The following is a 13,414-nucleotide window of genomic DNA, read 5'->3' as shown; positions in this document are numbered from 1 at the left end:
CTGCTTTGTGAAGAAGAAAGAGTCAGTGCTCTGAGGAGCTGCCCATGAGAAACACCAAGAAGGTATGGAACTTCTGTGATAAGGGGACAGCAGTGTGGAACCCCTGTGATAAGCTGACAACAGCTGGGCTCCCCTCTGCCCCTTGCAGCCAGGCTGCAGGTGCTGCCAAAGGCATTGCTCAGTGAAGCCGTTGCTCCCATGCTGGACACCTGACAGCAAGGTGGCCCCAGGTGTGTTCCCCACCCTTGCTTCCCAGTTTGATGCTCCCACTGTCCAGGGGCCCAGGGGTGCTGGGCAGGCAGGGCAGCCACCCTGGGGCAGGGCTCACACACAGGGGATTCACGAGGGGGGTGGAGGGAGGGGCTGTAAGGCCAGGCCCAGCTCTGCAGCCAGCCCAGGAAAAGGGCTGGGTGTACAGCAGGCATCTCAGCAGGCTTCTGCCACAGAGCACAGCTGGAATGAGCTGGACTGCTCTGATTCAGGTGTGGAACCTTTTGCAATGAGTTTACATCCCTAATGGTGGCCCAATATTCTGTTCCTAGGGGTTTCAAATGCTGTAAAGTACAAGCCTGGCTGAAGAGAAATCCCATGGGGTGCTGGGCTGACCCCAGCCCCTGATCTGTTCCCAAACCTCTCCTTCTCCATTGAAATCCTTTTTGGTTGCTCAAAGGAGCAACTTGCCTTCAAATTAATGTGACTGCCTGCTTCCAGTTTTATCAGAAGTCCCACAAAATCTATTCTTTTAAAGCCTCACTGGCCTGAGGGAGAACTGTAACTTTCACTTGGGATGCTGCTTTTATCAATGAAAGTCAGAAAAAATGCCATGGTGGTAATCCTTAAAAACTTCAGAACCAGAAGGCACAAAAGACATGCCAAATTCTATCAACTGCAATTCTTTTTGATTGTAAATCAGTGCAGTGATATTGGGGAGTTTATTGAATGACATTAACATTTGGGGTTAATAATAGCTTTCTCAGGTTGATGGAGGTTTCCATGAACCTCTGGAGGGAGAAATTAGTGGCCAGAGCAAGGCTGACTGTGACCCATCAGTCTTTCAGCTAATTTTAGTGGGCTTTGCATCAGCTGGGTGTCGGCAGCTTTTTCAGTGTCACTCACTTCTGAAAGAGACCTACCTAGAGTAATTAGCTCATTCACCTCTAACAGAAATTATATGTTCCTTATCTCTTTAATTAGAGTGTATATAGTGTTAGTAATGATATATTATCTATGTATTCATTTTAAAGGGTTGTTTTGATGTCAGGTTTGCTTATAGAGGGTCACCGGTATGAGGATATGCATTAAACCCAGATTTTAAATCCCTGGAGAGTTATATAGCCCAGCATTTCCAAAGCACTTGACCTTGGAAGCACTTTAGATTGCTCCTTTCTTATGTTTCACTAATTTTTTACATTGTGCCTCACTTGGCAAACTCTAAATTGCAGGAAGTCATGTGCAATAGGGGACAGAAACAAGTTCACTTTATTTGGCTCTTAGTGTGGTCATTGGCGTGATGGGGAAGGGTGACAGCATGTGAGATGAAGACAGAGCTGTAAATTCTGCAGCTCCACAACCCCCCCAGGCTTCTGCAGTTAGCCACTAGACCCTTTAGGGGAGGGAGAGCAGATAGAGCATTCCTTGGATGTAGGTTTGCTGCCAGATCTTTAAGGATTTCAGCCAGAAGCTCTGTGGTGCTGGGTACAGAGTGCACATGCTGCTCCCCAAGGGGATGCCACAGGCCCTCAGCTGAGTTCCAGCCCTAAGGAGAACCAAAGGTCTTGTTTGTCCCTTCAACAGCCAGACTGGAGATGGAAAGGCTCATCTGTCTGATCAGAGGTAAGGCAGGACTGAGGAGACCCCAGAGAGCAGGTTTGAGACCCAGCAGTCTCCAGGGATGTCATGTCCTAGGACTCACCCAGGCTCGGGCAGCTGCACCATGTAGGTGGGACTCAAAAGATGTCATCTTAATTTTAGGAGAAACAGCAGATTTTAAAGAAGTTCTTGTTTCAGAATGAGTGATGGGGAACCCAGGGTGTTTTCTCAGCTGCAGTCTGAATTGGCAGTGTGGTTGTAGCATTTTTCTTAGGCACTATTCCAGCAAATCACTTGAGTATGTGCTTAATTAAATCATGTGAGGAGTTTAAGGGGCTGGGAAGCATGAAGTGAAATCCTTTGCTGGGGACTTAATATCAATGCCTCAGTTTCCCTTCTCCACCATAGAAAAGAAATATTTACTTCCCATACAGAATGCTGACAAGCTTAATTCAATCTTCCTTGTAAAGTGCCTTGAGGGCTTTAGGGAGAAGGTGCTATAAAAATCAGAATATTATTCTACACTCCCTAGCAAGACAGCACTTAGCTTTATATATTATCCTGCTGGTGATGCATCTCCCTCTGGCTGACAGCAGGATCAATTAATGTATATAAACCAAAAGAGGCTGTTTAGGAGACTTGTGGTCCATGTAATCTGCTAACACCTGATGACAAATCCAAGCTTGAACAGATGGAAAAATCAGAGGTTTTAAGGCATTTTAGTGTAAAACCAGACAGTGGAAGACTCTGTGTGTCTTCAGAGCACAACAGGAAAGGGGCTGCTCCTCCAGTGATCTATTTTTCGCTCCTCATTGTTTTTTATGGCCTTTGCTATTCCCTTTTCAGTTTTTCTGATCTTTGGTAAATTAGCAAACTGCACTCTTACACTGCTCTCTTACTTCAAATTTTCTTCATTAGATTGAGAAGGATCTGGAGCTGACCTCAGAGGCAGCTGGAGTTAAGAGAAGACAAGGGAACTGCTGCCAAGGAGAGGCCATCAAGTGAAGCCAGCACGAGGTTAGGGCAGGGTGGAGCTTTTAAAAACCCTCTCATTGTGCTTCTGCATTTAAACATGTGGAAAGTGCTGCTCAGGACAGAGTATTGCAAGCAACACACATTTTCCTTAAGGTTCACTGATTTCAGTACAGCTAACACAGGTATTTTGGATATTTTTAACCTTTGTCTTTTCATGCATTGAAATACAAGTATACTCTAATGACTGCAAAAACAGACACTCAAAGTGAGTGAAAAAATGCCACTTCAAACTGTCTCCCAGATAGAATGCATTTATCTTATTGTATTTAATATTTATATATTTTATTTATATTATTAAGATTGAAAATATGAAGCTCTTCACAGGTAGTTGCTGTGAATCCTCATTTCCTGCCTGTAGTTCTGAACATTGTGTTCTGGCTAAACTTAATGTTTTTATGTTTTTCCCTATTTTTGTTTTCTTTCAATGACAGTACTTAAATTACCACAAAGTAAGCATCAAAAATCATAGCTATTCCTTTGGCATTTTTATGTTTACTGTGTATTTAATTAATAAAATTATTACCATGAAAATGAGTTTTAACAAATCTCTAAATTATGTGAAAAAGTAAAAATAGCAATTAATGAATGAGCGATTGGTTTGTTTGTTTAAGTTTTTAAAGTATGACCATTGGCAACTCCTTTCTCTGTTTATGTGTTTGTGCCCTGCCTTTCCAGGATACAGCCTCTTCATGGAAATAATATTTCCTCTTCGATGTCTGCTGCACTTGGCACACAATGGAGTCTCATTACTCAACAGAGCCTCTACGTGCCATGAAAAATAAATAATTAAACTCCAGCTTTTCAGTAGGTAAATACTGCCTTTCTCACCCCTGTGCATAAAGCAGCCAGTGTTCCACACCGGGCAGTGATCTCCTCTGCCAGGTCAGCCTCCCTGAAGTCCTCTGGCATGAAACACAGTGTGTGTCACCCCAGGGCTGTCCTGGGGCAAAGGGGAAGGGCTCAGCTGGGACAGCAGTGCCCACCACCCCTCTGCCTGCTGGGTTGGAGACAAAGGTGGAGGAATTTTACAGCCAAACTACATTTCTGTGTGTATACATCTCCCAGCATCCTTTAGAGCTGTAGCTTCCACATGTGCTAGGCAGATGTTCAGTCATGCTTTCCTCTGTTTCAGCAAAGATTGGCTTTATGATAGCTGGTGTGGTGCATGGCCTGGGAGCTCCATGCAGATCCTCGAGAAGGATGAAATGCTGTTTAGCTTCCACCAAGAGAGGAAAAAATGCACACCTGCCTCCCTGAGAGTCTCCGTATGCACAGTTCTGAGGGCACTGCTGCACTGGCAATTCCCAGCAATTGGAAGGGGTAAGAGCAGAATTTGGGAGGCCATGGGGCCCACCAGTGTCTGACCAGAGCTGATCAGTTTTACTCTTGTGTCTAGATTCAGCAGCTTCTTCTCATCTGTAATTTACTGTGTTTTCCCCTGAAAATAAATCTTCCCTCACCCTGGGGAAGTGGGAGGAAATATCTGGGTTTTCTTTTCAACATATGCTGTAGCTTCTACCCTGAGCACTTTCGGTGTTTGAGTAACTATGCAAAAAAGGCCAGCCCCTCAATTTGGATGTAATTTCTCAATCCCTCCATCAGAAGTTCCAAAGGACAGCTGATGGAGGGGCAGGGCACGTCAATCAGGTCATGTGGCTCTGACTTGTGTAATAAATGCAGGCTTAATCCCTGCTAATGCCCTACAGGCACCTGGGGCTGCTGCCAGGTGAGTGAAGCCTGTGGGTGCCCCTGTGAGGCTGCAGGAGTGTGTCACCAGCAGGGGTGGTCCCACAGTGTGGCAGTCTGTGCGTGCTTGGCACACTGGGGCAGGGCTGGTGGCACTCCCCAGGTGCCTTGGCAGCACTCTCTGTGCCCGAGCTGCCCCTTACCTCTGCCATGCACGGCTGAACGCGCTTTGGCAAGGACGGCTGCCACCTGCTCCTCTGCAGTGAGGACCTGGCTTCCAGATTTTTAAACATAAGGGAGGTGAATCTAGAAGGCTGATAGCAAAACAGTGATGAAGATTCATTGCTACAGTGACCAGAGATGTAGAGGATGCAGAGAAAAGCAACTGTGCGTTATTTATGTCAGAAAGGTACCTACCATAAGTTACAACATTCCTAAAGATGCTGTGATCTATAGCAGCCTCCTAAGGCAAACCAGAATCCCCTTTTCATAAGTAATATATCTATTTATGTAATGAGGGGAAAATATCACAAGTCTTACAATGTTCTTTCCTACCAAAGAAAAATCTGAAGCATTAAATGTGCAGAGTGACTTGGTGAATCAAAGCTGGGCAGTGGCTTTAAATGTGCCACGTGTTCCTTGCTGACAGCTGATGGCAGCTTGCTACTGGCTCTGGACAGTGGAAAAAGCAGCCTCAATGACAGCAAAGGAAGAGGAGTAAAACCCTCCCCTTCCTTACAACTGCATTGAGGAAATGGCCCCTTAGCATGATGGGTTGTGACTAGACCCTGCTTTTGAAAAGGGATCCGTGTGTGCAAATCCCACACAGACCAGATGCCAAAACCACAGTGATTCTTTGACATTTCTGTTGAGAAAGAGAACAAATGTGCTCTGTGCTCATCTTTTGTTTTTTGAAACAAAACCAATTAAATTAACTTTGAAACAAGGGCTCTGATTACTCTCTCTCTGGCGTCATCTTTACGTTGCTGTAATTCTATGGACCGGCGGCATCACTGCTGATTTGCGCTGGTGTAAGAACAATCAGGCTCTGTGTTTTCCAGGCACTGAAGCTGCTTATGTTTTGTGTAAAGAAAGAAACTCAGTCAAACAACTTTAAGGGGAAATAAATTAACCAAGAAATTCAGAAGGAGCCAAAAGCAATATGAGCACAGATAAAGCTACAATATTCCAACTGTATTGGTAGTTTTAAAAAAATATCCAGCCTAATTAAGGAAGTATTGACTTCACTATAAATGTGTGTGCTGCTCTGTCTTGGTTATGAGTTCTAATTGACATCCAAAGGTGAGCAATTTAATAAGTTTCTGCAATTTCATTTATTTTAGTATATGTACTCTACTTTACTGGCTTTGTTTGAGATTGTTGAATGAATATAAGCTTCCCTTTCCCTCCAAATAATGTTATGCAACATGGGAACAAATCAACTGTAAGGATTGAAATTATAATTGACCTGGTGTGAAAGTAGGAGAGAAAGTTCTACCCAGCATAGCCTGAGTTGAAATTCTAGCTGCTTCTGTGTGAAGAGGAGTTGACCTTTGTGTATGACCAAGGATTTCACTATTGATGACAGAGATTTATATACATGTATATATTTATTTTCACCCAGTGAAGCACAATCAGAACTTTCAGTATTCAGCTTTAATGTGCCTTTTTTTTTTTTTTTTTGCTATAGTTGCTATTATGCTCTCACTCTGAGGATGTCAAACTCCTGAAAAGAGCAATTGGTCTCCTTCAAGTACAGTAAAGTTTACAAGCACTATGCTTGGGGTGAGAGAGGCTTTGTGTGCACTAAGGAAATTTGGTATATGAAGAAAGTGGAGCTGGGTCCAGGACTCTCATAAACTGCCAACAAGTGAGGTGAGCCACAGTATTCTTCACTGTACTTCACCATACTTCTTCACTATACTATAGGACAGCAGCTCATGAGTGGAGTTTTATGGAATATTTTAATGTTAAAAAAATTAAGAAAAATAAACCCACAAAATTTGAAGCCACTTAAACCTGAATCTGCGTATATTTCACATTTCTGTATTTAAAAAAAAAACAGTCCTGATGACTATGTGCAGCACATTCTGTTCAGTGCCATTTCCATTCAGACTTTACTATTAACACATAGTATAGGCCACTAAATGGCCATGAATAAATTAGATGGACTGTGGCTAATAACGATGTGATTAAAATTTTTAGAAGGAGACCATGGCAGTTTTCCACAGCTCTGACATTTACCTAATAAGCCCCACTCATTGACTGCTTTAGTAAATGATACATGGCTTCTCTTGTAAACCTGGCATGGGGTTACATTAAATATTGCCTCGTATTTAACAATGTGCTACTTTCCTGCCCTGCTCTCATAAGTCTAGTAGGAGTTGTGGCCTTAATTTAGCTTGGGCGGAACTATAGGTCGGACTTGTTGTTCCAGCAAGGTAATTGCTTCTCTGCATAAATGAATTATCCTTTTCATTTACAGGGCCCATGGAAAGTTGTGTGTAATTTCAACCCATCAGCGTAGCCCTGGCAATCCTTTAACATGTTGTGCACGTGCTCCCTGTGTTGTTTTTGTCCCCAGTGCCACAGCTTTGCTGCAGGGTGAGATGTATGACAAGCTGGCCCTTTGGAGGGATGCTGGCTTTGCCTCACTGCTGGCCTCCCCTACAAAATGGGTACTAATGTGACAGAGGATGAGCCCTGCCTGAAAATGGCAAGTCCAAGGCCTTTCTGGCAGGCTGACAGGGATGGCAGTTCTGCAGAGAGCCGTGCAAACTCAGTCAGCAGCACTTTGGTACAAGCTCTGGTAGCAGGGGAGGCACGGGAGGGCAGAGGCTGTGAGCTGAGTCCTGCTGCAAAGGAGGGAGCTGCCTGAGGGGCAGGAGCTGGCTGGATGTGCCACCAAACTGGTGCATGCAAAGCCATGACCTAGCTGCTGCAGGAGGACAGCGAAAGTAAAAAGGGCTGGCAGAGGCACCAGAAGCTGAACTTTGTGAACTCCTACCAGATGGAGTTACACCAGCAATTAATTTGGTGCAATTACTTCCACACAACTGTGTTGGAAATCATTGCAAGATAGATCAACTCATTAACAATAGGAAAACAACGTTGCAAAACTCCAATCACCTCCTTCCAAGTGTTATGCACTCACTTTCCACTGAAATTAATGCAAATTATGCAAATGGGGTGCCTGGCTTCCTGGATCACTGCATTGAGTAATTGGGGTACAGCTCCTGGATGTACCTGCTCAGAAGTAAACACAGTGATGAGGGGAGAGAGATGACCTAGACTGAAAACAGTTCTTGTGCTTCCATTTTCCCCAAACCTACTGCTGGCAATATCTTGCTGTTTCTCTTGGCAAACATACATCTTCAGCTTCTGGTCTGGGCCTGCTGTTGCTACAAAAACTTCAGCTTTAATATGGAAATCTGCATGTTTTCTGATTAATATTTCCATCAAGCTTAGTCCTGGGTAAACATTGTGTAACATTAGCATTCATCAGTGGACTTGCACAATCCCCTTGGAAAAACATTGAAAAAATATTTCAAAAACCTGCTTTTGGTCTAGAATGAATATTACAGCCACAGAAAAGATCTTTGTAAAAGAGAATAATTTTCCTCTCTTTCAGAGATTGATAAATGATTCACAAGTCAATCGTTTACTTTTCAGTGCATTATTGCCTGATTAGTCGAGTGCTGATGCAATTAAACTTAATGATCTTACTGAGTAGGTGTCTGCTTAGATTGGCATTTTAAAAGAACAGGTCATTAGTATTTCTGGAAAACAGAACCTTTCTTTGTTTTTACCATCCTATTTCTATATTTCCATTGCTACCAGTCACCACTTCAGATGACAGTGCACTGTTCTCCTTTGGAGCTGGTATCTAATTGCACATCACAGATCAGCTGCTAAGGAAGCATGCAAAGCTTATGGAGTATCAGTTCAGGAGTTGCTCCAAATAGAGAAGAGATTATGCAAGTTACTTTTCCCAAGGTGAATGACAGACATGCAGGAAGGGCTCAGTTTCTGTTGGCAGGAAGGCCTGACAGACTGCTGGACCTCAGCCTCTGGAGGGCTGGCAGAAGAGGAGATTCCATCCTGAGAGGTGCTAAGCTCCTGCTGCTGCTGCCAGGAGAGTAAAGAAGACACAGGGCATCCCATGTGACATGGGAAACTTGAGGAGCAGCACAGGACATGGACCGGGTTGTTTCCAACAAAAGGAATCTTTTGTACGTAAACAAAGTTTGGTAGCAAAGTGTTGAGTCCAGGAAATAATTTCTGGTGAGGAGAACAAGCTTTCCTTCTGAGAGGAGTGCAATCACTTCTCTATTGTTCTCCTAGTTCCGCCACAATTTAGTCTTGGCTGTGTCTCCAGTGAGAAAGTACTACTTGGAACATAAAGGAATTTGAGAGAACACACAGAGGAAAACAAAAAACCCGAGATGTCCTTTCACATTTGATTTCAAAAAGTGAATTTAGCAGGTGAGAACATGTTAATAGCTATATGTTTTTGCTTTGAATGGGACAATTAGTAGTGAAATTAAGCAATGGAGGACTATGGTAGGAACTGCATGGAAAGGAAAATCCATGTACGTTAGAAAACAACAGGGTCTAATAGTAGAGCACCAGTTGGTTTATGCTTCCTATGTTTGTTCACTCTCTTCAAAATACTTAAAACTATGACCACAGTTTGTGTATTTCTAAGAAAGAAAACTAAACTATTGCTGTCCCTACTCTGTCACAGATCCTGATTTTCCAGACATGGGACAGGCTTCCTGTAGAAGTACCTCCAGTGTCTTAATTGATGCATTTGGACCAGGAGAGCTAATGCAACAAGATGACAATCAAGCCCATGGGTCAACAGATTCAGAAATAAGTATCTAAAATTAGATGCCTAATTTCATAATTAGGAACTTGAGAAGAGGTGGACTGGTATTCAAAAACACTGCAGGAGTGACAAATTCTGCTGAAGTCAGTTTGAGATGGGAGTGAGTTTTTCTTTAAAAATCAGGCTGTTTTATTTAAATGCCTGGTATTGTTAGAGGCATATTGGACATCCTGGGTTGGAGGTTTCAATTTTCCCTCCCAAAGTATAACTGTATCAGCCTGTACCCAGTGCACAGAGCACCCATCATGTGGCACTCTAGAACATGAGTATATTCCATCCTGACAGACATTATTGTGTATGTCTGGGGACTCAAAACAAAAAGATTAGAAAAATACACTTTCCTCTCTTTGATCCTGAGGCAAGCCACAAATGTAACAGAGGCCTAAGGGCTGTTCCAAAGGATGCTGGGGAGCAGTTTGTGGAGGAACTTCTGCATGGGTTGGGGATGAATACAGAACAAAACCTCCTCTGCAGCACCCACCAACAAGGTCCTCCTGCCTCCCAGAACAGTGTGGAATGAATCAAGGTGAGGAGCTCTGAAAGCACTGCCTCATGACACTCGTGGATCTTGGCATGACATAATGAGCCAGGTTACCTGGAAGCTGTAGGGATGGGAAATGCAGTTTGGCTGTTTCTAATGTATTTTTAAATCTTATTGGGTTGATGCTATTAAAAAACTTAAATCAAGCTGTTGAATCAAGATCATTTTGGCTGAAACATTTACTCCTAAGTGCTGGAGGCTGAAGCCAACAGTGTAACACAAAGGTAGGCAGACATAGAGAAGACAATTGTCTCAGTCTGTCCTTGTTATTGGACCTATAGGTATCTTGAGAAAGAATAATAACAAACTCTTTTCCATTCAACTAGATCCCCTTATCTGTATATGATAAGGGTATAAGATAAGGGTTTATAATTCAGTTTCAGTAACAGCTTGTAGGAATTTATGAGTTGTGAATTCATAAATTCCTATAAGTACATAAATAATTTCTTTGTAAAGTGGTTACTACTGGTGACAATTAACTGATAGTTGATTCTTCATAGGTTTTTTTAGCACATTTCAAATTTGTTGCATTGCATATTGTACCTTCCAGTCTATTTCTGATTGTCTTCACCTTTTTGCAATAATATTCTCCCAGCTTCAGTAACATTATACCACATAGGTGGAGGCCATGTCAAAAGCAGCTGTGCCACATCATTGAACAGGCGGTAATTGTTTCCAGGAATCACAGGAATCTTGATCTGCTGCATCAGACATCACTTCTTTGACAGCTACAGCTGAAAAGACACTTGGGATGGAACCTAAAATACACTCTGTGTCAGGTTGCAGGGACTGTGCCAACAGCCTACAGTGCTGAAGAAAACACAGCCATACATTTATCTTGGTTTTTGGTTTCCTTTTAAACTTCTATATGAACAAGACTTATGAGGCATCACTGTGTCATGCTGCCCCAAGTGAGGACATTTTAAAATCCTCATTTGAGACAAGTTTCACATGTGATTACTGTTCACAAGAGAAATAAAGGTCTGGCACATTTCAGGAAAAGGAGATAGGATGGGCCTGTTAAGGTTTCCACCAAAATTCATGCACTGTTTGTGCCAGAGCCACTTTGTCCACAGAGAGGCTACAGCCTAAGCTCTCACCAGTTTAGACAGTGAGGTTAAGCTACCATGAGACAGGAATGGATAAGAAACCTGGTTTTGTCCCTGCTTGTGCTCCCAGAAGTATGTGTTGGTCTAGACTTGGCAGTGGGAGGGCAGTCAAAGTTCTGTTTGTGTTTCTAAGCTAATCCTGCTTTTGTGTGATGTGTAATACAACCATGTGCTTTTCAGATATTAAAGTTGATGCTAAGCTTCTGAGGTCAGAGATTCATTTCAGCACTGTCATTGCTGTCATCAGATTTTCAAGTGTGTGTAAGCAAATTCCCGTGGTGGAAGCCCCTTATCCCATATTTTCTCTGTGTATTCATGCAGTATTTATAATTTTTATAATTTTTTTTGTGACTGGGAGAAAAATTATGAGTTCAAGGATATTTTTAGGTGTTTTACCCAAACTAAGTCCACAAATTTGTCTGGGATTTTTGTCATTATTTTGCTTTTACTATTATACATTGAATATTGTATAATTAGATCTCTCAAATAATTTTGCGTTCTGCTTTTTTTCAGATCAATTATGTGTCTATGTGGTCAAAAGGGAAAGGTCCTTCTTCATCTGAAGTGAAGCAGGGCCTGAAGGATGTATCTCAGACATACCCATGGCTCTCAGGGTCCAGGAATGCACTGACTCAGGAGTGGAAGCTGAACCCAAAATCTCCTACATGGTCACACAGAGTAGGACTGCACACCAGATGTGGCTTTCTCTTGTCATATGCCTAAAACTTTGTTAATGATAAGTGGTTTTCGGGCTGGCAATTAATTTCCCATTGCCTTGAACTCCTAAGAACTACAAGGTATTGAGAAGCTAACTGGCTTATTAATTAAAATGGGAAAAAGTATTTTGAGGTAGCATTTTCCTGGAAGTGGGGTCCATTTGTGTCTGATGAGCTGTTTTATAAAAAAGTGCTAAAATGAGATTAAAACTTTTAAAACTATTAAAAAATAGTATGTGAAGCTTAATGGCTAAATAGCTACAATTGTAATTAAATAGTAGAAAGGTAGATTTGGTTTTGGCTGTAAAACCAATATTAAAACAAGGTACAAACTAATTTGCAGTGTCCTAGAGCAACAATTAGTGTCCTAAAGGATGTGACTTTTCATTAGGATGACTAGGAGGATCTGACAGGTGGCTGAATCATGCCCACTGCAGTCACGCTGAACTTCATCTACATGCACCCACAGTATTTATTGCTCAGTCAAATTCTTTTATAATTCTGGATTGCCACATGTGCAATTACATTGCATCCGGCAGAGAGCTCTGAGATCTGTAATTACCAAACACGTCCACAGCAGTCACACAGCAACAGAAGTGACACTCATGTACTCACGAGTGTAAAATCAAAGCACTGCACCTCCCACCTGCCCATGACTGAATTGAGAGGTGTTTACTGCACAGCTTATTCTGTGAAGCACCCTCCCAGTGTAATGATACACAACTGATAAATGAGAGTGGGAAATAGGTGCAGTTCACACAAGCCAAACAGTGCAGAACTGAGTTATTCTGGAACTTTACAGTCTTTGCAATACCTCCAAGTGCATGCTCAGCTAGCTGTGAGAAAAAAGTGGCTGTGCAGAGCCCAGATGTACACACATCTGCAGGGATGCTGGCACACTAGAAAGAATCGGGAATTGGCTAGGCTATGCGCAAGGGTCAGAAGACTTGAGTATGTGCAAGTCACCTTGTTGTAGGGAGTGAGTGCCTCCCATAGGGCTCGGGCTGTAGGATGGGATGTTTGTAAACAATCTCAGTGGAGGGAATTACCATAGTAATGACTGGAGATGTGGCAGAGTCTGTGCACATCCCACCTTTAGGACCATCTAAAAGCACGACAAACACTGTATTGTCTCATCTGTCTTTCTGACTGAGTCCCAATCCGAGTAACAGAGCTGTCTATGTGGCCTGCCCTGGCTGTGGCACAGCCTCCAGATGAGCTGTACGTTGACATTCCAGCTCTTCTGCAGTACAGATTCCCCTTTCGAGCAGTTCTTTCTGCTCTCTAGAGGCCACTTCAGCCGGCCTAGATCTACTCCTGGTGGAAGAGGGATCCCCATCACCAGGGCAGTTTGTTTCCCTGTTCTCCGTGGCGCATTTGGCAGTGCGTCTAAGCGATGGGGGGATTGGGGCACGGGCAGGGGAGGGGGTCCGCGGTGGCAGCCCCGGTCCTGACCTGCTTTGCTAGGCAGGCCTGACGTGAGAGATGGCGCCGGCCCGTCCCTTTCAGTGAAACCTGTATTTCTGCTGGATTAAGGCGGTTGTGTAAGCGCAGCCCATTGTTCCTCCGCACAATGTTGTTATCAGCGTGAAGCGAGCGCCGAGCACGGCGCCGCCGGGCAGGGCGG

The sequence above is a fragment of the Geospiza fortis genome, unplaced genomic scaffold, assembly GCF_000277835.1.
Source record: "Geospiza fortis unplaced genomic scaffold, GeoFor_1.0 scaffold171, whole genome shotgun sequence".
Classification (NCBI taxonomy): Eukaryota; Metazoa; Chordata; class Aves; order Passeriformes; family Thraupidae; genus Geospiza; species Geospiza fortis.
Note: the sequence above shows the minus strand (reverse complement) of the source record.